Raw genomic sequence first — 24,296 nt, 5'->3', positions numbered from 1 at the left:
ATGTTGTGGAATCAACTTCAAGAGTGATCTTCACTTAGGAATGAGCCTGATCTGTAATTGTGATGTCTTTGTGCACGTACATTTGCGGAAGGGAAGTGGATGGGGTATTACTTGTGGAAAGTATGGGTACAAACACAGATTTCAGAGGGATTTCATTACCAAAAATCCTTATGCAACTAGTTTGGAAGCCAAGGTGATCATGCAGATGACTATGGCTGAGCATTTCAGACTTTTCAATGTACAATAGTTATAGTAGTTGGCAACTTGAACGATGGACTTTTCCTCCATGCCCAGCAAGAGGCCAATGAGTGTAGCCATTGTCTTTAATTTCCTTTATAGCGGACCAACATAATACAGTAGTAGCTAAAGACCAAAATCTCAGTTGTTTCAAGATGACCCTGAAGCCACTGCAAGTGAAGGCTCTAGAACAATCTGGAGCAACTACTAAGCAACTATATTTTCCTGTAGCTTCTAAGTTCAGTTTTCTTTCCAAGCTTAAGCATGTTCATGAATTTTCTAGCCTTCACTGCTGTATATTTACCAAAGTATAACTTTTGATCTCAAGTTTTTATGGAGGTTATCACATCCATCAGTTTTACATAGTTTAATGTAAGTACACCATTCATTAATCTTTTACACTGATAACAGAACCAAAATTTGAAAGGCAAAGGAGTTTCCAGGACCTTGTGAGAACTATGTTGTCTAGTATGTTTTGGCATGGTTTTCTCCAGGGATTTTAGGGAAATGTTTGCTGTGTGTGGTTTTGCAGTTAATACAGTTTCTAAGGAATTGCTTTGTCGTCTCTAACCTATGACTGTTGGACTCTGCCACTCCTTTGAGAGGTTAGGCGGTCTAATTTGATAAAAATATGTGAGATCTTCATGATGATCATTTTGACAGTATTCTGATAAGGGACACAGTCAATACATTGCAAGTTCCAGTGAGCTTACGTCTTTGACTAATACTGTGCAACAATTGATTTACATTTAGCTAACACATTTATCTGTACTACATAAACTAACACATAAGGTCAGTTTAGTTGAAATTCTGGTTGTTGTCATTTGTCATTCACTGTTGGTTACAGTCATGAGTAAGGCTGAGGATTTACAATTTTTATTATGTCATATGACACAGAAATCAAGTGTCTTTGAATTGTGCCAATGCGTTTTTTTTGTCATCGTAGACCGTAAGTTGCACTTCCAAATATGACCAAGAAATAGCTCTCTTTCTCAGACTTCATTTTCATTTGTAGTGTTTTCATAGTCTCATAGTCTGGCTATATGGATCAGTAGTTTGATGTAGCAAAGTTGGAGATGTCGATTCTGTGCTTACAGACATTCACCACAAGGATGCTAGCATTTTAAAAGTAATTCTATGAATTACCTGATTATACTCCCTGAGGTCTGTGCTAGTCCATACTAGTTTATGGGTGATGAAAAAAATGAGAAGTAAAAAAAAAACTTATTCCCTGAGTTTCTTGAAATTCAAATGTATTAATGTTTTGTGTCTTTTACAGTTTTTGGCATGTCATACAAGAGTGAGATAATCCTTCCATGGGCTTTGTAAAACCAGAAAATACTGGCTTGGTTGGGTGACTCTCAGAACACCATTAATGTTGTTCCAACCTTTTAGTCATTCTAACATTTGATTACCAAGTTGATGGTATTAACTGCATATTCATACTTTTCAGAGAAGATGAGGAGGATGTGGCCATATTTCTTTTCATTAAGACACCTGTCACTGAAAGTACTTCTGTACTGTAAGAGAAACAAATGGCTAGATAAATGAACTATCTACATAAATATTAAGAACGTGCAGGATGTTTTTGAGATTCAGAACATATCATTTAGGTTACAAATCTACATGGATTTGCAATGTAAAAACCATTTTCATAGAATGATGCTGGGCTGTATTTTAACAAAGCATACAGATAACGAGGTATACAAACTTAGCTAAGCTCATGAATTTAGGAGCCTTTTTATCAAAACCATTGAGGCCACTCCTTGCTTAAAACTATGCGGGCGCTTAGCTACTTTTCTAAATTCTGACTGCATGGAAACTTTAAGGTGTGCTTTACATTGGTGTGTTTTAATTTTCATCCTGCGTGCTGTTACAGTGAATCTCCAGATCATCCACACTTACTGTGCTTTGCGTAGCATCATGGAGTGGTCTTGGAAGTGTACAAGCTGGATTTCTTCTCTATGAAACTAAATCATAATGCAAGCTTGAGAATATAGTTTACTAGCTCATGCACGTTTAATACACAAAACCAGACTATGGTTAGCCTAAGGAACCCCTCCCCACCCATATGCTTATAATATTTTCAGAATGAACAGTTTTGTTGTGCAGAGCCATTCTTACAGCGTCTTGTTACTCGGTAGCATATATGTATCCTTACCTACAAGAATTTCTTCAAATGAATTGAATTGTATCAATTTCATGATTGAAAGCATAATGGAGTTTTGGTGCTTTTTAGAAATACAGGAGGGAAAAAAAGCATTAGATTTGCAAAGATTTTTGTGGACCTAGAATGAATTTTTCCTACTTCATTGACAACTGAACTTTTCCTTCAGAAGGTTACTTGTACTAAATGAAATTGCTTTAAAAAAACTGTGTATTCTATAGTTTTGGATTTTTTGCAGACTATGGGACTTTGGAAATGAGTTAAATTCCCCCTTATTTTCAACGGAGGAACATCAAGAACTATCAAATCCCCAATTTTCCAAGTAGCAGTTCAAACTCATTTCAGTCTCAGTAGGAAAACAAGCATTTTTCTACTTCTCCCAGTGAAAGTAGCCTAAGCTTTCCCCCTTTTCTCACTGTGCTGCTTGGGTCATCACTACCTGGAAAGACCTTTCCTGTTGCCACAACCAAGTTGTAACTAAGTTCTACTTGGGACCCTGTTTGGAGAAAACTATCACTTGGCCAGAAGCAGAGCATCTTGGAAAGTTGATTAAAATTCTGCAGACTGGCAAGGAGTATTAAGACTAGTATGCAGGAACACCAGGAACAACATAAAATAATTGTAATAAAGACAATTTAGAGCAAACAAATAATAGACATACAGACATAATAGCTTAATAAGGGGTGAATTTAAGGCTAACAGGTAAGTATTAAATGTTTATAAGAAGAACATGTGTTCCTTGGTGCTGTCTTTCTCCTTGGCATCTTCCTGAAGAGAATGATACGACCTTGGCTGAATGTTGTGGAATGGAAGTTTTGATATTGTAGCACTGATCAGTTTAAACAAAACACTTTTTCTTTAGTTTCCCTTTGAATGGATAAAAGCCTACTTTCCATTACAGTGGGAATTTTGTGTCCCTTTGCTTTGGAATCTCATTTATTTTCTGAAAGTGGTATCAGACTGTGTCTGTAGCCCAGGTGGTGATTCTCTCTCCTTCTCACTTTGTGTGTGTCTCATCTCTCTCGCATTGCTGCAGAAATTGTGGCAATCCTCACAGCAGGGTTTAAGACTGCCACTCCACTGACCTAGGAGTGGCCAATATGAGAGAGATATCGAGGTGCCGGAGCGAGTGCAGAGGAGGGCAACGAAGCTGGTGAAGAGCCTGCAGAATAAATCTTATGAGGAGCGATGGAAGGAGCTGGGACTGTTTAGTTTGAGGAAGAGGAGGCTGAGGGGAGACCTCATCACTCTCTAAAGCTACTTGAAAGGACACTGTAGAGAGGTTGGTGCTGGTCTCTTCTCACAGGTAACTAGCAATAGAACAAGAGGGAATGGGTTCAAGCTGCAGCAGGGTAGGTTTAGGCTGGACATTAGGAAAAAATTCTTCACAGAAAGAGTGGTCAGACACTGGAATAGGCTGCCCAGGGAGGTGGTGGAGTCACCATCCCTGCATGTGTTTAAGACTCGTTTAGCTGTGGTGTTAAGGGACATGGCGTAAGGGAGAACTTTGTAGAGTGGAGTTGATGGTTGGACTCGATGATCCCAAGGGTCTTTTCCAACATAAATGATTCTATGAATTTGGCAAGAACTTGTTAGGGTACATATTTTCTTCCAAATTCAGTCCTCTTTCTTATATTCTCAAGCTTCCCCACCCACTTAACTTGTAATGGACCAGCTAACAATCCTGTAAGTTATTTGTCCCATTGCCATTTACATTTCATGAAGAAACCTCTATGACAATCCGAACTAGGAAAGATAAATTTATAAGAAGAAAAATTATTAGAAGATAATAGGGATGCAGATAATGAGATAGTTCCAGTTATAGCTTGGTTTTATTCAAAATACAGTCCTTACCTGCCTAAAACTTCATTCGCAGAACTAGAGAGACTCAGAAGTTGTCAAACTTATATAAGGATATGTATGATATAGCCTTTTTTACCCATTCCAGCGTGTCTTTTCTATCAAATCCAAACAAGCTTAGTTAAATTGACGATATAAAAAAATCTACTTGGATTATAATTTTTAGAATAATTTTTATAAGTCAGGACAGACAATGCTTTTTCCTTTTACTGCAGAAAGCACAGATTTTTCTTGAAGAAAATACACCCTTTAAATGTACATATAGCTATCTCTCTTTCTTTCTACTTTTCATATTTCCCAAAGCATGCATTTTGACATAAAAATGCTCATACAGTAGTATGAAGTAAATGAATTGTCTTGATCTATGTTGACCTGAGTCTACTATGTAATTTCTACTGATATCAGCTACAACTGATAAATTTTCCTTACATTAAAGTAATAATGTTACACTTGACATATTTTAATTTGTAAATTCAGTATAAAATAATATTAATGAACGTTTAGTGAATATGAACCAATAAGTAGTCCACAGCTGGGTAATTGAGTTTTCCTGTACTTCACTGGTGTTACTCCCAGTTTGTATAGGTTTATGCATAGGAAGAATCAGTCTAAGTACATTGTATCTTTTTGTGAAGGAGATAATTGATATGGAAAATGTATTTCTGTTTTTAATTGTTTAGCGTTTCCATTCTTAGGTGCATAAGGCATCTATTGCTGTTCATTATTTCAACATTCAACTGTGCAATTCAGTCTTTTGACTATTGTATTGACAGACTAGATATTTCTTTACATTGTTTTAAGAAGAACTTCCCTTTCTAAGTGACGTCTGTGTGACCTTTTTTTATGGAACGAGTGTTGTTAAAGCATGTCCTGAATATGTCAGTTGTATAATACAACTGACACTTAGTATCTGTCCCACTTGAAAAAGGCTTAGCAATATATAGTCATTGATGCAGAGGCATCCTCTACCTTCCACATGACTTGTTTGAAGTTCATGCTTAAACAATGAGAAATTCTCTGAAATTGCTGAGCTCTTCTTCTTTTGGTACAAATTTGTCCATGAACAAGCTGTCATTTGGATTTACAACTTCTCTCCCACCTGGTGATAATTTTGAGTGTTTAATGACTTTTTCCTATGATATTGCTCTTTTGTACTTGTTGAGAGTTTCTCTGCTTTCCCTTTGAGGAACTCAGCGCGTAGAAAGAATATATTGTGTTCAAATTCTGATACTGCAAATGCTGCATAGGCAGACCTCTGGTAGTCTAAAAATTCCATGTCAGGAAACTAATCTTTGTAGCACTCAGTGATAAAAGTTGCTGTTGATTTTGGTATAGATACTATTTTTCAAATATTAGAGTAATAAACTGTGGCAAATTATACATTTCTAAATGGGGTATGCAGTGTTTCCAACTTCAGGAGTCCTACTGGTATGAGGCAGGCTCCTCAAATAGTAAACATTGCCTAAAAATCGGCACTAGTGTCATGCTGTGGCACATGTCAGAAAGAGGAATATTAAAACAAAAACTGTTTGTTTTGCTACTACACTAACTGATACTTGAAATTCAAGAAAACTTTCAGGAATGGACCTTAGCAACCTAAAATGTAAACAAGCAGGAAAGGAACAGTTTATATTTCTTGATGATTTAGACTGACCAAAAACTAAGCCATGAAATGACAGTCTAGAGCTGTGTATGTTTCATGCTTTGGGAGAAAAATGTTTTTACTGATCTGAAATGAGTGGATATAGTTCTAGTCTGGCAGTACTGATGGACACAGCAGGAAAAACAGTCATTAGCAGTCACAGAACTAATCGCTGTTAGGAATGACTCATAGAACTTCAAGTTGTAATTGCTTAGATATATCCATATGAAGAAAAAAAAGAGAAAAGGTAGAACAGTACTTAAAAATTTCAATTAACGTACCAGACTTCTGCGTGAAGGTTATGTAGTCAAGGTTGTATAGCAGTGTGAATAGCTTGCTATCTGTAGGGAAATCTTATGGAGGATCAGAAATTCATGGATACCCAATATGCCCATGCCATTTATGTCCCTCAAGATAACTAGGTCAAAGAATTTCAGCATTTCTCTTCTTGGATTTTGGCTTTTTTCAGAAGTCCTAAATTCTCTTACCTATTTGAATGGTAATACTTTTGATTCTCTGCATGCTCATGGTTTCCTTCACAAGTTCTTAGTTCTTGTGAAAGTGAAAAGGGCTATACAGAATATCGAAACACAGTTTTGCTGTAATAATACGGCAAATGAATTTCTTCTGTCTTATATGTGATGCATCCATTTATGCAGTCCATAATTCAGTATGTTGTTTCACTCTTTGAATAGTATTCTGAAAGGTTTAAAACTTTTTACTCTACTTCCTGAGAACTTCTGCTTATTTAGTGTTGTGGAACTTATTACTGTAGAGAGTGTATAATAGCTTGTCCTTTTTTTCCTTTCCTTTTTTTTGGCCCTGGGCTTGCTGTCTTACACTTCTCTACGCTGAATTGCATGTCATTACTGCCAGTTTTTCCAGCACTGTCTGAATTATATTGTCTTTTTTTTTCATGTTGATTGACCCTTCTTCATTCTGTGTTTTGTTATCAACATGGTTTAGCACTTACCTCTCATTCTTACATCAGTTCAACAAAATAGACTGTAATGCTTTTGTGGCACTCGTTTAGTAACCTCTTTCCAACTCATACTGTTTTCCCAACATATATTAATTTAGCTGCTGTATATCATTAACTATATGATCTCTTGAAGCTAACAAAATCAAAAAGCATGTTTTATATTGGGGAAAAATGTACTCAAATGGAAACTTTACTGAAATCTTTTTCTTTCCATATCTATATGCACTATAGCCAGTGTCATCCACAGATAAGCTTCTTTTTCAATATAGCTGTTTTGTATTTTGTGCTTATTAATCTTACAATTATACTAATTATAATAATAGTAAAACTAGCATCATAATAGTTCTCTTCCTAATGATTCAAAGCCTTGGAGAAATGCCGAGGATGCTTTACTGATGTCTTTGTGAAAGTCTATTGTCCTCAGCATGATGCAAGAATTCCTGTCTAGTACAGCTTTCAAAGGTACTAAATGAGTAAAAGATGTAGCATATGTTCAAATGTAAATGTTTTAATAGTCCTATTAACTCCTGTGGCCTTTACATGAGGTGGAGTTACACCCCTTCACTGTTCCATATGAGTGGATGTTTTGGTCCATGTGGGATAATACAATGGATTAGGAGCTATGCAAGTTTATTCTTTATCTGAAACTTGCTGAAATATCTGCTTTATTACTCAGCCACTGAGTAACAGAAAACAAAATACAAGAGAATATTTGCTGTTCAGTGTATAGAAACAATAGATTTATATTTTTCATCTACTTGTATTGAATCTTGTTATCTATTCACAGAAAAGGAAAATGCTACAGGTGTGTGCTCGCTGTGGACTGTTTTAAATATTGATGTGTTAAGCTCTTTACAGCCTGCAACCCAGTATGTATACTGTCTTAGTCTGAATGGAGATTCTAGCTGGCTGCTGTACGTCATCAGTGTTTGGACTGGTTGTACAGATAATCTGACATCAATATTTACAGTGCCTCTCAGTCAACCAACACTTCTCATTTAGAAAAATAAATTACTGTAAGAGTAAGACCATACTCTTAACCCCTTCAAAACAAAGTTCTGTCAAGTGGTAGTAGACATAAAAATGAGATAAAATAATAATTTCTGATTTTAATTAATTCTTTTCCCACTTCCCCAACTAGTAATATGGAATAGCCAAGAGAAATTGGAAAAAAATTACATTTAAAATGATATCAAGTCACAAAACCAAGATTACCTCATCATTCAGTCACTTTGCTTAGTTTTGGGGATATAAATTGAAATGGGAAGATTAGATGCTTCAACTTTTTGCAGATTAAATTTTGCACAAGTGTTACAGCTGCTGTTTAATTTCATACTGCTTATTACTTTCATATGGGTTGTCTCAAACAGTATTTTTCATTCTGTAGGGTAAAAAAAAGCAGAAAAAGATGATGAAAAGTGGGTATATAGGTTTACCCAACATAAGCAATTTGAATTTATTTTGCTTTCCGTAGAAGATGATTTGTAGTGCTGAGTTCTAAATTAGAGCAGTTTATGACCAATCTTTCTCATTTTCATTACATGACAAGAGATGACTTAAAGTGGGAAACCAAATAATTCCAGTGTCCAGATGTCCAGAGAGCAACAAAATAAACCCAGTCCAGGATTTGTTTGGGTTTTTCAAGACTACATAGTCTATACAAGATTGCATCTGAAGACCATCCAGAAACTTGGCTTATTATAGAATATGGTTACTGACTCGTTGCATTTTAGAGTAGATCATTGTATTCTATGATCTGTACTCCTTTCTACTAGATTTTGTTATACAAAGCCCTAATGAGAGTTATTTTCCATTTTGCTTTTCCTCCCTGTTTTTGCTAACACATCCAGTTTTACGCTGTTCATATGAGAGAGATGAAAGCTGCATAGGAGGGTTCTAAGATGGCACTGAGGTTTTGTAGTGGCATCTAGCAGAATCACCCTTAGTAGCTTTAAGAATAACCCTCTGGGCAGTGATCCTAAGAAAGGTTCTGAGGTAGCTTTGGAATCAGGTAGGCAATAGGTTTGCAATAGGTAGTAGATCTAGATGTCCTCTTATATGGAGATATAGTATTAGTTTCAGCATGATATGCTATTTCTACTTAGCCAATAATGGTGAAATCTGTTCAGAAATATCTCAAGTATTTACAGATAGGAACTGTCAATGGGATTTATTAGAATTTTTATTTAGTTGTTGAGTATTATGCATGCACTTAATTTATGACTGTAGATGTAGACAACTTCTCTTGGTTTCAGCAACTGCTTAACTGTACAGTGATGAAAGACATAAGTTATTAATAAATACAAAGTAAAGAAATTCAAAGCCCGTATTTCAGTAAGAGCAGCTGATGGAAATCAAGTCAAGTCTGACTTTTCATGTAGAAATATGCGAATTACCCAATTATGTCATTGCAGTTTCATTCATCTCAGTCTCCTGGTTTCAGCAATGGCCAGTGGTGAATGTCCAGTGAACGAGGGCAAGACTGACAATTTGATGATCTTTATCATTATACGTTCCTCCATTTTCTAGAAATTATCAATTTAGGAATTTCCCGCGGAGAAAGTTAACAAGATGTTAACAAGTCAAAGCCGTCTTGTTAACATCCTCTCATTGGAGTTTTTTTTCTGCAACTGTCTCTATTCTGTGACAAAATCATCCACAATTTTGAATGTGTGGTATAAGACATACTCTTTTTACTTGTATTAAGCCTTTTGCTTGCTCTTGCTCTGATAATTTCATTGGGTGAGTTGAGTTACACTTTACTCAGCTCATCACCCCTTCATGATTTCCTTGCACCTTGGACAATGTTCCTTCCCTGTTCTCCAAGCTAAAAGGTCCCATTCTGTTCAGTCTCTTTGGTAAGAGTGTACTGTGCCTACAATCTTCTTATGACTTGCTCTGTATCTTGTCCAGTTATTCTGTATGCTTTTTGAGAAACAGAGGCCAGATATAGTATTCAAAATGTGGGCAACCATAGATTCATATGGTGGCATGTTGGGGTTTTGTTTTGTCCTCATGTTCTTTCTTGATATTTTCTAACATTGCCTTGTTGATATTTAACACTGAGTATCAGTGTTTCAATAGAAAACCAGGCAGGGATTAGGCAATGCCTGAATGGAAACTGCTTATCTCTGTGTATTTGTGTACATATGTTGGCGGAAAGGGGAGGAAGGAGCTGTGCATATATATAGTATGTAGGGGATGGGGGTTTTTTCTGCCACACATACGTTCTTCTGCCTTTACTGATACTGAATTCCACTTCCCATTTTACTACTTTTTGTATGAGATTCTTCTGGATCTGTTAGCAATCTCTTCTAGCTTTTACTCTTCTGTTTAATGTTGTGTCCCCAAGGGCTTTGTCACATCATTATTCACCTATCCAGTCCTCTGTAAGCAAATCATAGTCGTGTTTTGTTTCCAGTTAGTCCTGGAGTATCCCACTTTCCAAGGCTGCTTTGTTTCTACTACAATACTTTTTTCCTGGGAATTTTTTCTGCCTTCCACTGTTGCTTATCTGTCTTTTTCATGGTATATTTGTGTGTATTTCATATTTAAACAATATTTTATTAATTTAAAAAAGCATTTTTCCCAGGCCATATCTTTAATGCTATGCTTAATATTGTGATAGGTCTTCTGAGATATTGCAGTTTATATCAGCTAAATGACATATTCTTTTATCTCATGGCACTTAACTCACACTTATTTTATTTTACTACAGGCTCCCCAGGGAAAAGGTCATGGCACCAAGCCTGTCAGAGTTCAAGGAGTGTCTGGATGACTGTCTTAGTCATATGATTTAGTTTTAGGTAGTCCTGTGAGGAGCAGGCAGTTGGACTCAAAGATCCTTATGGGTCCCTTACAACTTGAGATATTCTATGATTCTATGTTTATTTGAATGAAGTTTTATACGTAAGGCAGTGAAAAGGTTTTATTTGGACTTCAGCAACACTATTCAGAAACTAAACATTTAAATTACGTACCAGTATTTTGAAGGGGGATCTGTCTGATCGAGAATGAATATTTTTAAAATGGGGAACTTCTTCATAATACGGCTTAATAAACTACTGGGGTTCTACACCTTGCTTTCTCTAGAAATGCTTTCTCAGTGTGTTTCAGTAATGTATCTGTAATTTTTTTTTCTTTGCTTCTCTAATAGTAGTTTTAAGCATATAAAATGCATTATATAACCTTACATAATTACTACTGGAGAAACAAAGAAAATATACTCTATGTTTTGAAAGTATAAGAAGATATAACCTTAAAGAATGGTTCTATTTACATTAAGATATTGCAAATCACCTTATTTTGTTGAGAATAAATTGTGCTAGAACCTCTTTCTACTTTTACTTATTTTTCTCTTCAGCTGTTTTGCATATTTATTAGCTTCTTATCAGAGATACTTTGAATATAAGTTTAAAATAGGAAAATAAATATTTTCCTACTTTTTCTATCATGATAGATGTAAAGGAGCACATTTTCTGCATAGCGTACAGGGAGTTAGCCGTGCAATTTCCATTAATAATGAACCATGCAGAAAATTTACCCTTGAGAGGTACATGTATAGGCATCACAAACATTAATCATTACAGTTGTGCAGCATTCCCAAACTACTTTCTTATCCCAAAATTATAAGATATATAAGAATTTAGTTTCACATTGAAATGGTTGGAATTCATCTGATTCATCTTCTGTAAAGAAATGGCATTGTACAAAATCTCCTCTGCCGTATCTGCCATGGAGTTTAGTGGACAGACAGACCCTACCCCTCTCCTTACATATGCAGCTTGTTCAATACTGGTGTTTACTGTAAGATTTCATACGTGTGCTTTTCAAGCAAGAATGCTTGAAGAACAGTTTGAAGACCCAATTCCAAAAAGTAGTACATTTTTTTCAAAATGTCTGCAGACTATGTTTGAAACAAAGCTGGTATCTGCAGCGTCTGAAGAGGGAGCTAGAGAAATCTGAAATTAGTTTCCGAAGCCATGTTCTTATTCCATGTTAGTCTTGTTCTCTTTCCATGGGTAAAAGGAAGATGAATACAAATAACCTTTTCTTTGAACCTGTGTTAAAGAGTGGGCTTTCATTGCATTTTGTGTGCCCAGGTGGCCAAGAGGGCCAATGGCATCCTGGCTTGTACTAGAAATATTGTGACCAGCAGAAGCAGGGAGGTGATTGTCCCCCTGTACTCAGCACTGGTGAGGCCACACCTTGAGTATTGTGTCCAGTTTTGGGCACCTCAATACGAGAGAGATATCAAGGTGCTGGAGCGAGTGCAGAGGAGGGCAACGAAGCTGGTGAAGGGCCTGCAGAATAAATCTTATGAGGAGTGATGGAAGGAGCTGGGACTGTTTAGTTTGAGGAAGAGGAGGCTGAGGGGAGACCTCATCACTCTCTACAGCTACTTGAAAGGACACTGTAGAGAGGTTGGTGCTGGTCTCGCCTCACAGGTAACTAGCAATAGAACAAGAGGGAATGGGTTCAAGCTGCAGCAGGGTAGGTTTAGGCTGGACATTAGGAAAAAATTCTTCACAGAAAGAGTGGTCAGACACTGGAATAGGCTGCCCAGGGAGGTGGTGGAGTCACCATCCCTGCATGTGTTTAAGACTCGTTTAGCTGTGGTGTTAAGGGATATGGTGTAGAGGAGAACTTTGTAGAGTGGAGTTGATGGTTGGACTCGACGATCCCAAGGGTCTTTTCCAACCTAAATGATTCTATGATTCTATGACTTGGATTAAACTTTCTGACAGCCATGAAAATTGGGCCTTTTGAAAAAGCTTACCACTAGTGTTAATATAGCTTACTTTAATTGTAACAGACAAAGTGTGAGGTTTTAGACTTTACAACCTGTCCTGGTGACATAACATCTGATATCTTTCTTACAAGCTATGGATTCTGTATTAAACCTCATAGTTTTGTTGGTTGGTTGATATCTTGAAAACGAGGTTTCAGCTTTTTTTGGAATGTTTCACGCAACTGGTAGGAGAACTCAAGCAGAAACATGGGTATTTAAGAGTGGATATTTTTTTGCAACTGTAATTTATTTGGGGAAAAAAAAAACCCTTAAAACTTTCTTTAGTGAGAAGGGTACAACAATTTCCATAAGTGTCCTTGATTTTTAGGGGTATCACTCAGTTTAGTCTTAAAGCTACAACTTTCATCACTATCTTTTATTCTCTAGTTTCTAAAATTTTAATTTGGAATAGAAAGAAGAAAAAGTTATAAACAATATGCTGGTTTTGAGTGCACCCCCTTCCTCTTAGAGTATTGTTGCTCTCCCTCCAGCTTGGGCTGGTTTTGTTGAGCTCGCTTGAATGAGTTAGCACGGGGTCACACAGTTGCTTGAAGCAGACAACATCAGTCTTTCTGCAGAACTCCTTTAGGAAAAAAGTCTTGATTAGATGAGTGGAATTGATATCAAACAATTCAGACTTGACCTTACCCAGTACGTTTTTCCTGGCTAACCACTTTCTTCATAGCACAAGAGCCAGTGTACGTTTGGAATGAGTAATGCCATGTAAGTTCCTAAATTCTGAGCTGGCCTTCACTGGAGGGTCAAGCAATAAAATCAACCTCCAGGTAGCATCATTCTCAATTGCTCTGAGACTTATTTAGGAAAAATGACAAAATAATACTGTTTCTCTGATAGCAGACTAGTCTGAATACTGTACCTCCTATTTCAGTGAGTTACAGAATACTACACATGCTCCAGTGAGTCTCAGTGAACAGAAGGGAGAACTAAAAAAGACAGGCGAATAACATTTAGCAGTTTAACTGCCTATAAGCTTACCACAGTTTTAACAGATGGCTTTCATAGCATTACTGTGCATTGTTAAAAAGCTGGCATATAACCGCAGTGTGGTTAAATTCCAGTATTGCATTAAATACACGGTGCAATCACTTTGTGGGAGTGTGTGTATAAACATATTACCTGCCTGGAAGATACAGCATATGAAAAGTCAGCATTGACAGTTCTTGTGATAACATCATAACTCTCTTGGTATTAAATACTAGTGTATCTTGTTAAGATACCAGCAAGATTCCTGCTGTCCTTTCATACAACTGCTTTCGGTTTCTTAAACGTGCACCAGCTATCATGATCCTGGCCATTATATCCCAAGACAGACTTGTTTCAGAGAAAGAACAGGAAAAAACTTCTTGAAGAGACCCATCTTTTTGCTAGCCAAAACGCTGTTTGTATTTGTGCCTCCTGTAAGATGTGTAATTTAATACATAAATGCTTAAATATGGGTCTGTTGTCAGCAGGGTGTGTTTTGTGGTCACTCGGTGGAGGAGAGGTGGTAGTCCTGTACAAGAGTTAGGGAACAGCAGGAGCAGTTGTGTACACGTTAGTGCAATCACACTGGTTACAGATGTATAAATCTTCCCATAGGGTGGGAGCTTTAACTTCCGTTATGGCTTCAAAAAAGGGAACTAGAGGCAGTAGGTAAAAGTAGACCAAAAGGCGACAGCTACCTACCTGTCCTATGAGAAGAAAGGAAGGGTATATCAAGCCGTAATACTTTATCTAGAACTGAGAAAATGAGACTAAGAAATATGGTGGGGGACATAGACAGTAGAAAAACAAATGGTATGGATATGGAGTTTAGAAAGACACACTGCATTCTTGCTAGATATTTTTTTAATTAGTAATAAATATGCATTTTTCTGCTTTCTAATTAAAAAGAATTATAATATATATATATATAATTTCTATATATGTTTGACACAGACAACATAATTAGCTACGTTGAGTTAGCGGTGTATATGTATATGGGGAAACTTAGGAAATGCATGAGGGACTTCCAGCCCCTCTCTGTTGGATTTAAGAGAGGAGTTCAAACTTATAAAACTGTAGCAGAGAAATCGAGGATAAGCCTGAAGGATTCCCTTTCAAGAATTTGTAGTGGAAACGTGCCCTAGACTTTTGACGTCTAGGTGCTTCTTTGTTCTAGCTTTACAGCAAGCCAGTCCTGGCAACCCTTCTTACAAAGCTGGCAGCCGTGTTGAGAGGCACTGTCACAGAACGTTACCTCTTTTGTAAACAGTTTTCAGTGGAACCAAAGCCACCTTGACATTATGCAGAGAAATTGCGCCTGCTTTCTTTTAAAGGTCTAACTGAGGTTGTCTTGGGAAGACAATAATCATTTTCCATTATTTTCTTTAAAACTGAAACTAGATTTCCAGTATTATATTCTGTTTCAAAAATTGGAGACTGAATTGAAGAGATAAAAAATGTCATGGTCAGGGAAAGCTGGCAGAAAAAATAAAGTCAAAGGGGGATTACGTGGGAGTTCAAAAACACTGTAGAAACACCAAGAGAAAAACTGAAGAAAGAGATCACAAGCACTGTTGCTGCTCACATTGCCTTACATTCATCTGTTTTCCTTTCTTATTTTATTTTCAGAATTTCCCACTTATTTTCTGAAGCACAGAAAACCATATTCACTTCCCTAAATGCCATTTTAAATTCAGTCCAGTGAATTTGATTGAAAGTAATACACAGTGAGTTGAAAAACGGGTACAGTCCCAAACCCAGTGCTAATACCCCTGGGGCTTGGTTTATGCAGAGAATTCATTGCACGAAGCTCAGCAAAGGATCAAGACTAAAATCCTTAGTTAGGCTGACTTGAAGAATTTGGAAACTGATTCTGCAGTGGCCCAATTTGTATAAAGCCTGCCCTGTGAAACTGTACGTAGGCAGGGAGTAAAGTTATTTCAAAGACTAGACTATTTTCAGATTACTGGGCTACTTGAATCAAAAAAATAATCCGTGTGAGAGAATTTGTAAATCCAGTGAAATCAGCAATAAAAGAATCACTGGAATATCCAACATCACACTTCTTCTACGTGTTAAAATTCTTTCAATGAAAAACTCACAATAGGTGAAAAACCTAAACCTAAAATAAGTAGGAATTACTATTTTTATTGATTTTAAATATTTCTGTAACTAGAAGCACCACTAAATAAAAAAGACTATAACACATTGTATTGTATTTTGATCATGCAAAGAAGGTGCTGTCACTGGGTGAGAATGACTGGCAAGGATTCATAGGAGGAAAGAAGGTAGGAATAAAGAGGAATAAAGTATTCACCTATATTTGAAAATCATGTTTGATTTTTTTGATAATTCAATTGTCCCAAATGCGAATTCTCACCTTTTGCCAACTCAATATGAGAGAGAAAATGAGAAGCATAGCTCCAAATAGAGAATAATGAAAAGAAAGCATTCATCATTCCAAAAGGACTAGAGAACAGCAAGAATATATCAGACAAATCAAGCATTGTGGTAACTGTTCTAGTGTTATGCTTCTTTACACCTATTATTAATTGAATGACAGTTCCTATTTATGGTGGGATACCCAGGTAATTTGGATTCAGAATGAAAGATGCTTGTGGTAAAGGAGTTCAGGATATGCTGCTGAGAAGTGGCTACTAATTTAAGGGATAACTGCTTGCTGGACTCAAAAAGCTGGTTGCTCACTCTTTCTTTCTTCCTTTCTTCCTGTCTTCTTTTCTGCCTGTCTTTCTGTCTGTCTCTCGTTCGTTCTTATTAAAAACTGGTAAATGAATCTTAACTTCCACCCGGGATTTTAGCTGCCATGGTAGTTGAAATCCCAAATCACACTGACATCCTGATCACAGCAGAAGTGTCACAATGGGGGACCTTTGCTCAAAGGTTTGAAATTACTAATACATGCTGGTGAACAAATACACCTGTGGTGACATTTATGAGTAGAATCTATTCAACAGGAAAAATATCCAACTAAGTTAATAGTATGGCTGACAGAACTTGAATAGTAGTTTTAAGCTTATGTATCTTCGATTTCATTAGGCTTAAATCTTGAAGGATTTGCCATTCTGTAACATATTGTTTGAAGTTATCGTAATTTTAGGTATTATGTTGCATGTGTACCAGTTGTAGTTGCTCTAGGCACGCTATTCAGTCTATTGGTAAGAATCGTATGCATTCATATAACAGTAACTTTGACTTTCAGCATAATATACAGATAAAATAATTCTTCGCTCAGCTGCATGATCATCATATTCCAGAGAACCTGCCATATAGGCAAGAATAAAATGTTGGGTATGGTTTGTAGTAAACCTACTATTAATCCTCTTATTTTCTTTCACAGTCTTGAAAAATAGCCATGCTTCTGCAAACACTGTTGTTTCTCTTAACATTTTGTTTCTTTTGGGTTTTGACTGTGTGCTGACTCTGCTGTTCACTCTGGATAACAGCTGTTCTCACTGAATTCATTGTTTTGGTGTCATCCTTCTCTGCACAAGGATTTGTTTGCTCTCTGTTTTTCTCTGGAGGCAGGGTCTTACTCATGATACTCCAATAAGTTTTCATTTTGTGGACACATCCTCCTATCTCGAATTTTCATGCAAGTGAGGTTGCACTGTCTTTACTAGTTTTACGTATGAAAAGAAAATACAGGAGAAGACAAATTTACCTCAGTAAGCGTCTCCTCCATTGCAATTCACTGCTGAGTACTACGGCATGCCAACCACAAAGATCAGCAATGTCAACACTTTATGACCAGGTATAGATTTGTATCATTAAAATAAATTCAAACTTTGAGCAAATGGCTGGAATACTGAAATTGAGAAGCACTCAAAGATGAGTAGATACAATCTGTGCACAGACTGTTACACCATTTAACAAAGGTGAAGCAGTAGATTAAGATTTAACCGATAATGAAATCAGCTTTACTCTCTATTCCAGCAAACAAGTGACAACTTAGATTGTCAAAAATGGAAACAAACTGGAGGTGAGTTACTGATTTATTAAAAATATACTGAAGAAGTCACAAATACTGTGTTAGGAGGCAAAAGGTCCTAAGAAGGGAATCAATTTACAAACCTTGTTCAGAAATACAAGGGCTATTCATAAAGAAATACCACAAACTTAAAAGGAGCTTTACTCGCTTACTAGCAATTTGATCATAAAAAAACCTGAAAAGACCCAAAATATGTATTTTTAACTCAACTATAACCTCCATTTCAATATATAATTAAAAAAGTGAGAAATTAATCACAAACAGATACAAATGCCTAAATATCTTAACAGAAATACCTTATAAAGATATTAATTATTAAATGTAAAGAAAATATAACAACCCCTGAATTGCTTCTGGGAGCTGTCATAGAAATATAGGACTCAAAATTACTTCAAGAGGTTGTCTTAGTCTATCTGGTGACAATAAATTAAGTGTATCTAATGTTTCCCTGTGGGGTTTTTTCCCCAGGCTATGAACTTGTTCTGGTATTTCAACATTTATTGTTAGAAAACATTCCTCCCAATGTCCAACATACATCTTTGCTGTAAATGAAAATTATTTCTTGTTGATCTTCCCCAGTTTCCTGGAAAATGATTGATGATGAACCCAGGTATAGTGCCATTCCGTTATTTGAAAGGAAGTCCTCCTCGAAATTTTCTCTTTTATGGGCTGAAGAACCACTGTTTTTTTCAGTCTTTATTCACAACCGTATATTTTTAAGCCTACCCTCAATGATGAATTTGCTCAGTAGTGAAAGCATATGCTATAGCCTCTGAAATTATTTTATATCTATTGCATAACAATTAATATTTCTTTCTGTCATTACTAAAACTGTGATATACAGTTGGAAATGATTGTTTAATTTAATGGGATTTTACAAGCTAGAAAATCTTTAAGGCTGGCATAGTTATCTGTTTTCTTAAATCTAGGAAGAATAGGGGTTAAATTTAAAATACAGTAGAGAGGAAAATTCTAAAAGTAATTGTATAGTATCTGCAGAATTTGCAGAATTCCAATTCTGCAAATTTCCTGACTTTTACAATATTTTAAGCTTCTAGAAATTTGGAAAACAAGGTTGTAATAGTCTTCTATGGAGGAGGATCCTAACAAAACTAAGTCATTCTTGGATTTCCTTTATTTAACCAAAAGTATACTAGGTATTTTGAAGTCAATGATATGGCAGTGCGTAGATGAAAGTATTAATTCTGCATTCAGTGCTTACTTTTTATACAACATGCAAGATAACTGTAACAAAAAGTAAGAAGGACATGCATGGAGAGAGAATGAGGTTTACCAAACCACAAGATGCACAAACTGCTTAACTTCTAGGCATTTTCATTATATGAATATAGATGCTGTGGCAAATATCAAGCCTTACAATACAAATTCAAGTCACTAGGCGTTGTTGCTCTCTCCCAAAATATTTGACAAATTGTGGATATACTGGAAAATCTATTGATTATTTTTCCTTTGATCTTATTTCATGTCTTCTACCTCTTTCCTGAAATGTTTTTGAAGTCTGTGATTCCCACTTGCTCTTTTATGAGTGCAGAATCAGCTGTATATTGCAAATAAAATGTTTTTTTAGGTGGTGCTATGAATTTTTTGTTATATTACTCACTTGTGAATTTATACTTTGGAATTTTGTCAGTTATGACGTCCACTCTGTGCAGTCCTTCCAGCACCTCATGTGCTTTCTTCTGGAAAAGTGAAAAAAAATCCCCTTCTTCTGCAGATGAGATGCAAAGGGCATTTACGAGAATCGACAACTGCCAAATGAGATGCTGCAAGTTGGCAGGCTGCTTCTCTAATCCAGCTTCATTTGCTAGTGCATCACTCGATCACCTTTTACAGTGAATATGGTAACCTGTATGTCATATCACCCAGCCTTTAGTGGTGGCTGTAGTATTCCTACAATAATACATTACTAAGACATTTGGACATATAAAAATTTGGTTTCTTTCCAAGGTATTTTTCTTTGCTATAGCTATAACTGAGACGATCAATTTGGACCCATTTCGCTTTCTGCTCTTCTCCTGATTTGTACGTTGTACATTTGTTCTTTGGTCCTTTCGGTCAGAAGGAGGTAGTGCAATGTAATCTGCCTGCTGTTTATTCCACAGTGATCCCTAAATTTCTCCATGCCTTCATCACATCTGCAAATTTGTTTCGTATAGCACACCAGTAATTGCGTGCTTTCCCCAGTGTAATTATGATTTTGGTCAACTTCTGTACCTTTTTGATACTCAGTGTTATCGCTGCAGTGATGGTGTTTGCATTATGCATTTCTCCCCCGCATCCTGCGGCTGCAGTGTGTGCACAGCTGGCCTTGCCCGACCCCTGGCCCACCGTGTCAGAGTTCTTGCCAAGCTGCATCTGTATCGCCTCGAAGGAAAGCTTTTGAATTGTGCACCTGCGCCTGTTTTGAATATCTGAAGCCGTTTTGCTGCTCCGGCAAATATTACGGCATAAACTAAATCCTTTTTTTTTTTTTCTTTCTGGTGTTTTTTTTTTTTTTTTTGTAAATAGAAATAATTCTGGCAATTGATCACTTTGCGCCTTTTTCAAGAAATGAGTCATACACTACTATACTGTATCATTGAGTATACTGTTGACAGTATACTGAGGCTCTGCAAGAGGAACTGGTTGCAAGCAAGGAAGAGGGCTCTCAAAGGCCAGAAGAGCCTCCAAGGACAACTCGCCTCAGGCTGGCCATCAAAACTGACCCTGAAAAGAAAAACTGAAGGATTATTGTTGTAGGTGACTCCCTGCTGAGGGGAGCAGAGGGCCCGATATGCAGACCGAACCCACTTCATAGAGAGGTCTGCTGTCTCCCTGGTGCCCGGGTAAAGGACATCGTAGGTAAACTCCCCACCCTTGTGAGCCCTTCAGATTATTACCCACTTCTGGTCTTTCAGGTGGGAAGTGATGAGGTAGCAACGAGAGGCTCACAATCATTTAAAAATGATTTCAGGGCCTTAGGGCAACTGGTAAAGGGCTCAGGAGCTCAGGTTGTGTTCTCCTCCACCCCTCTGACATCAGTGATGGACAAGGGAATATATAGGAGGAGTCAACAGGTCAATTCATGGCCCCAGGACTGGTGTCATAGACAGGGCTTTGGGTTTTACGATCATGGCTTGGCATATGAGGCACCAGAGCTGCGAGCAGCTAATGGGATACACTTATCCCAGAGGGGGAAAAGGATTCTGGAGCAGGAGTTGTCAGGCCTCATTGATAGGGCTTTAAACTAGTTTTGAAGGAGGAAGGGGTCAATATTTTCATGCTTGCCTGTGACAAACAGTGGGGCTGCACATCAGAGGTGGGGCCGCACATCAGAGGCAGAGGGATGGAGTCCTAGTAAGGGTTCTTAACTTGTTGCCCTAAGGCAAGCCGGAGACGACGCACTGGGACACCCCAAGGAAACCAAGAGGGATTCGCACAAGAGGGTGACATGGCCAGCCCAGCTGAAGTGCCTCTACGCGAATGCACGCAGCTTGGGCAATAAACAGGATGAATTAAGGGCCACTATGCTGCTGGAAAGCCATAACATAGTGGCTATTACTGAAACTTGATGGGATGATTCCCATGACTGGAATGTAGGGATAGACGGATACAAGCCCTTTAGGAAGGACAGGCAGGGCAGGAGGGGAGGAGGTGTTGCCCTCTACCTCAGTGACCAGCTAGAATCAATGGAGCTCCACATGGGGAAGGACGATGAGCTGGTTGAGAGTGTATGGATTAAGATTAAAGGGAATATAGGGGAAGGCGATGTTACAGTAGGGGTCTGCTACAGGCCACCTGACCAGCAAAGCCAAGCAGATGAGGCCCTCCATAGGCTCTATAGATAGAAGTGGCTTCACGTTGACAGGCTCTGGTCCTCCTGGGGGATTTCAACCACCCTGACATCTGGAGGGACAACACAGCAAGGCACCAGCAATCCAGGATGTTCCTGGAATGCATTGATGACAACTTCCTCCTCCAAATGGTAGGGGAACCAACAAGAAAAGGTGCTATGCTGGACCTCATTCTCACCAACAGGGAAGGCCTGGTGACCAACGTGAGGCCCAGGGATAACCTTGGCTGCAGTGACCATGAAGTGATAGAATTTAAGATCCTCGGGGCAACTAGGAGGATATATTCTAAGCTTACAACCCTGGACTTTAGGCATGTAGACTTTGATTGCTTCAGGGATCTGCTGGCCAAAGTGCCGTGGGACAAAGCTCTAGAGGGAAGGGGGGCCCAGGACAGCCAGTCAATATTCAAGGATCACCTTCTCCGTGTCCAGGATCAAAGTATACTGACAGAGGAAGGCAGGAAAGAATGCTAGGAGACCTGCCTGGATGAACAGGGAGCTCCTGGACACACTGTCACACAAAAAGAAACTTTATAAGGAGTGGAAGAAAGGACAGCTGGAATGGGGGGCATATAAGGAAGCTGTCTGAACAGCAAGAAACCTGGTGAGAAAAGCTAAAGCTCAGTTAAAATTAAATCTAGCCAAGGAGATCAAAGGAAACAGCAAAAATTTCTACAGGTACATTAATGGTAAGAAGACGACTAGGGAGGGTGTGGGCCCCCTCAGAAAGGAAACGGGGGAGCAGGTGACAAGTGATATGGAGAAGCCAAGGTTCTCAGCGACTTCTTTTCCTCCGTCTTCACTGGCAAGGGCTCCAGCCACACTCCTGGAGTCACAGAAGACAATGGCAGGGGTTGGAAAGAACTGCCCATTGTAAGTGAAGATCAGGTTCGTGACCATCTGATGAACCTGAAAGTGAAAGAGTCCATGGGACCCAATGGGATACACCCCCGGGTACTGAAGGAACTGGTGGATGAGGTTGCTAAACTGCTCTCTATTAAATTCCAAAAGTCATGGCAGTCTGGTGAAGACCCCACTGACTGGAAAAGGGGAAACTTAATCCCCATTTTCAAAAAGGGAAAGAAAGATGAACCAGGGAACTATAGGCCAGTCAGTCTCACCTCTGTGCCTGGTAAGATTATGGAGCAGATCCTCCTGGAGGCGCTGCTGAGGCAGCAGAATAACAAAGAGGTGATTGGGTACAATCAACACAGCTTCACCAAGGGCAAACTGTGCCTAACAAACCCGGTGTCCTTCTATGAGAAGGTCACAACATCAATAGACAAGGGGAGACCAACTGATGTCATTTACCTGGACCTGAGCAAAGCCTTTGACACTGTCCCACATGACATCCTGGTCTCCAAGCTGATAAAATATGGGTTTGATGGACTGACAAGTCAGTGGATAAAGAACTGACTTGACAGCCGCACCTAAAGAGTGGCTGTCAATGGGTCCATGTCCAGGTGGAGACCAGTGACAAGTGGAGTCCCTCAAGGATCAGTACTGGCACCGGTCTTGTTTAACATCTTCGTCAGCGACATGGACAGTAGCATAGAGTGCACCCTCAGCAAGTTTGCCAACGACACCAAGCTGTGTGGGGCAGCTGACATGCTGCAGGGACCTTGACAGGCTGGAGAGGTGTGTGCATGCCAACCTCGTGAAGTTCAACAAGACCAAGTGCAAGGTCCTCCATCTGGGTTGGGGCAATCCCAAACACCAATATAGGCTGGGCAGTGACTGGCTTGAGAGCAGCCCTGAAGAAAAGGACTTGGCAGTGCTGGTGGACGAGACGCTCAACATGAGCCATCAGTGTGCACTAGCAGCCCAGAAAGCCAAGTGCATCCTGGGCGGCATCAGGAGAAGCATGGCCAGCAGGTCGAGGGAGGTGATTCTGCCACTCTTCTGCCATTCTGGCAGTTTTTAAGGCCAGGCTGGATGGGTCTCTGAGCAACCTGATCTAGTGGGAGGTGTCCCTGCCCATGGCAGTGGGGTTGGAACTAGATGATCTTTAAGGTCCCTTCCAACCCTAACAATTCTATGATTCTATGACAGCTATTGGAGTGATGTAGTTTGAGTTTCAGATTTTACCTGCACTAAACTTTGGTTGATGTAAGCATCACCCCTCTCCTGCTCTTACCTGCCCATTGGTGTAATTCTCTGCAATCTCAGCCCTGCCTGGCCTTCTGGCAGTGCTTCTGCCATGTCCTCTCTACTCTACAGGCCTCCAGGAGGATGTCAGTCTTCATAGTTGTCTGCGTATTGGGACTGAATTACATTTCTTGCTAAATAGTGACTCCCTATATTCAGTTGTTTCTGGAATGTTTACTTATGTACCTTCTTAGTTTCGGGTAGGAACTTGTTTTCTTTCAATTTTATAGAGATCCATTGATTAATCACTTGTTAATTATCATTGATTAATCAATGATAATTAAGCAGGTCATAACATGCCTTTAAATATTAATCATTTGCATCCATGAATATTTAGTCATTTATTAATATCTAGAGTAGATTAATTATCTGTGGTCTTTACGGTTAACTCGTATAACATTTACACTGTTTTTCGCTAAAAGGTATTCATAATTTGAAATCATCTACCTGTATCTTTTTAATTCATTCTGTGTCAATTTCTTTTTGAGCTGCAGCATTGACACTTTTGAAGTGAAACCGCTTTCCTTTTTTTGCTTTTTTTCTTCCCTGTGCTGCTTAACAGCTCGTGTCTGGGTTGGCTACCCACAGCTCAACGCTACCTGTCCAGTTTTCTGAGGCATCCC

This window comes from Rissa tridactyla, chromosome 1, assembly GCF_028500815.1.
Source record: "Rissa tridactyla isolate bRisTri1 chromosome 1, bRisTri1.patW.cur.20221130, whole genome shotgun sequence".
In the NCBI taxonomy this organism is placed as follows: domain Eukaryota; kingdom Metazoa; phylum Chordata; class Aves; order Charadriiformes; family Laridae; genus Rissa; species Rissa tridactyla.
This window is presented reverse-complemented; position numbering follows the sequence as displayed.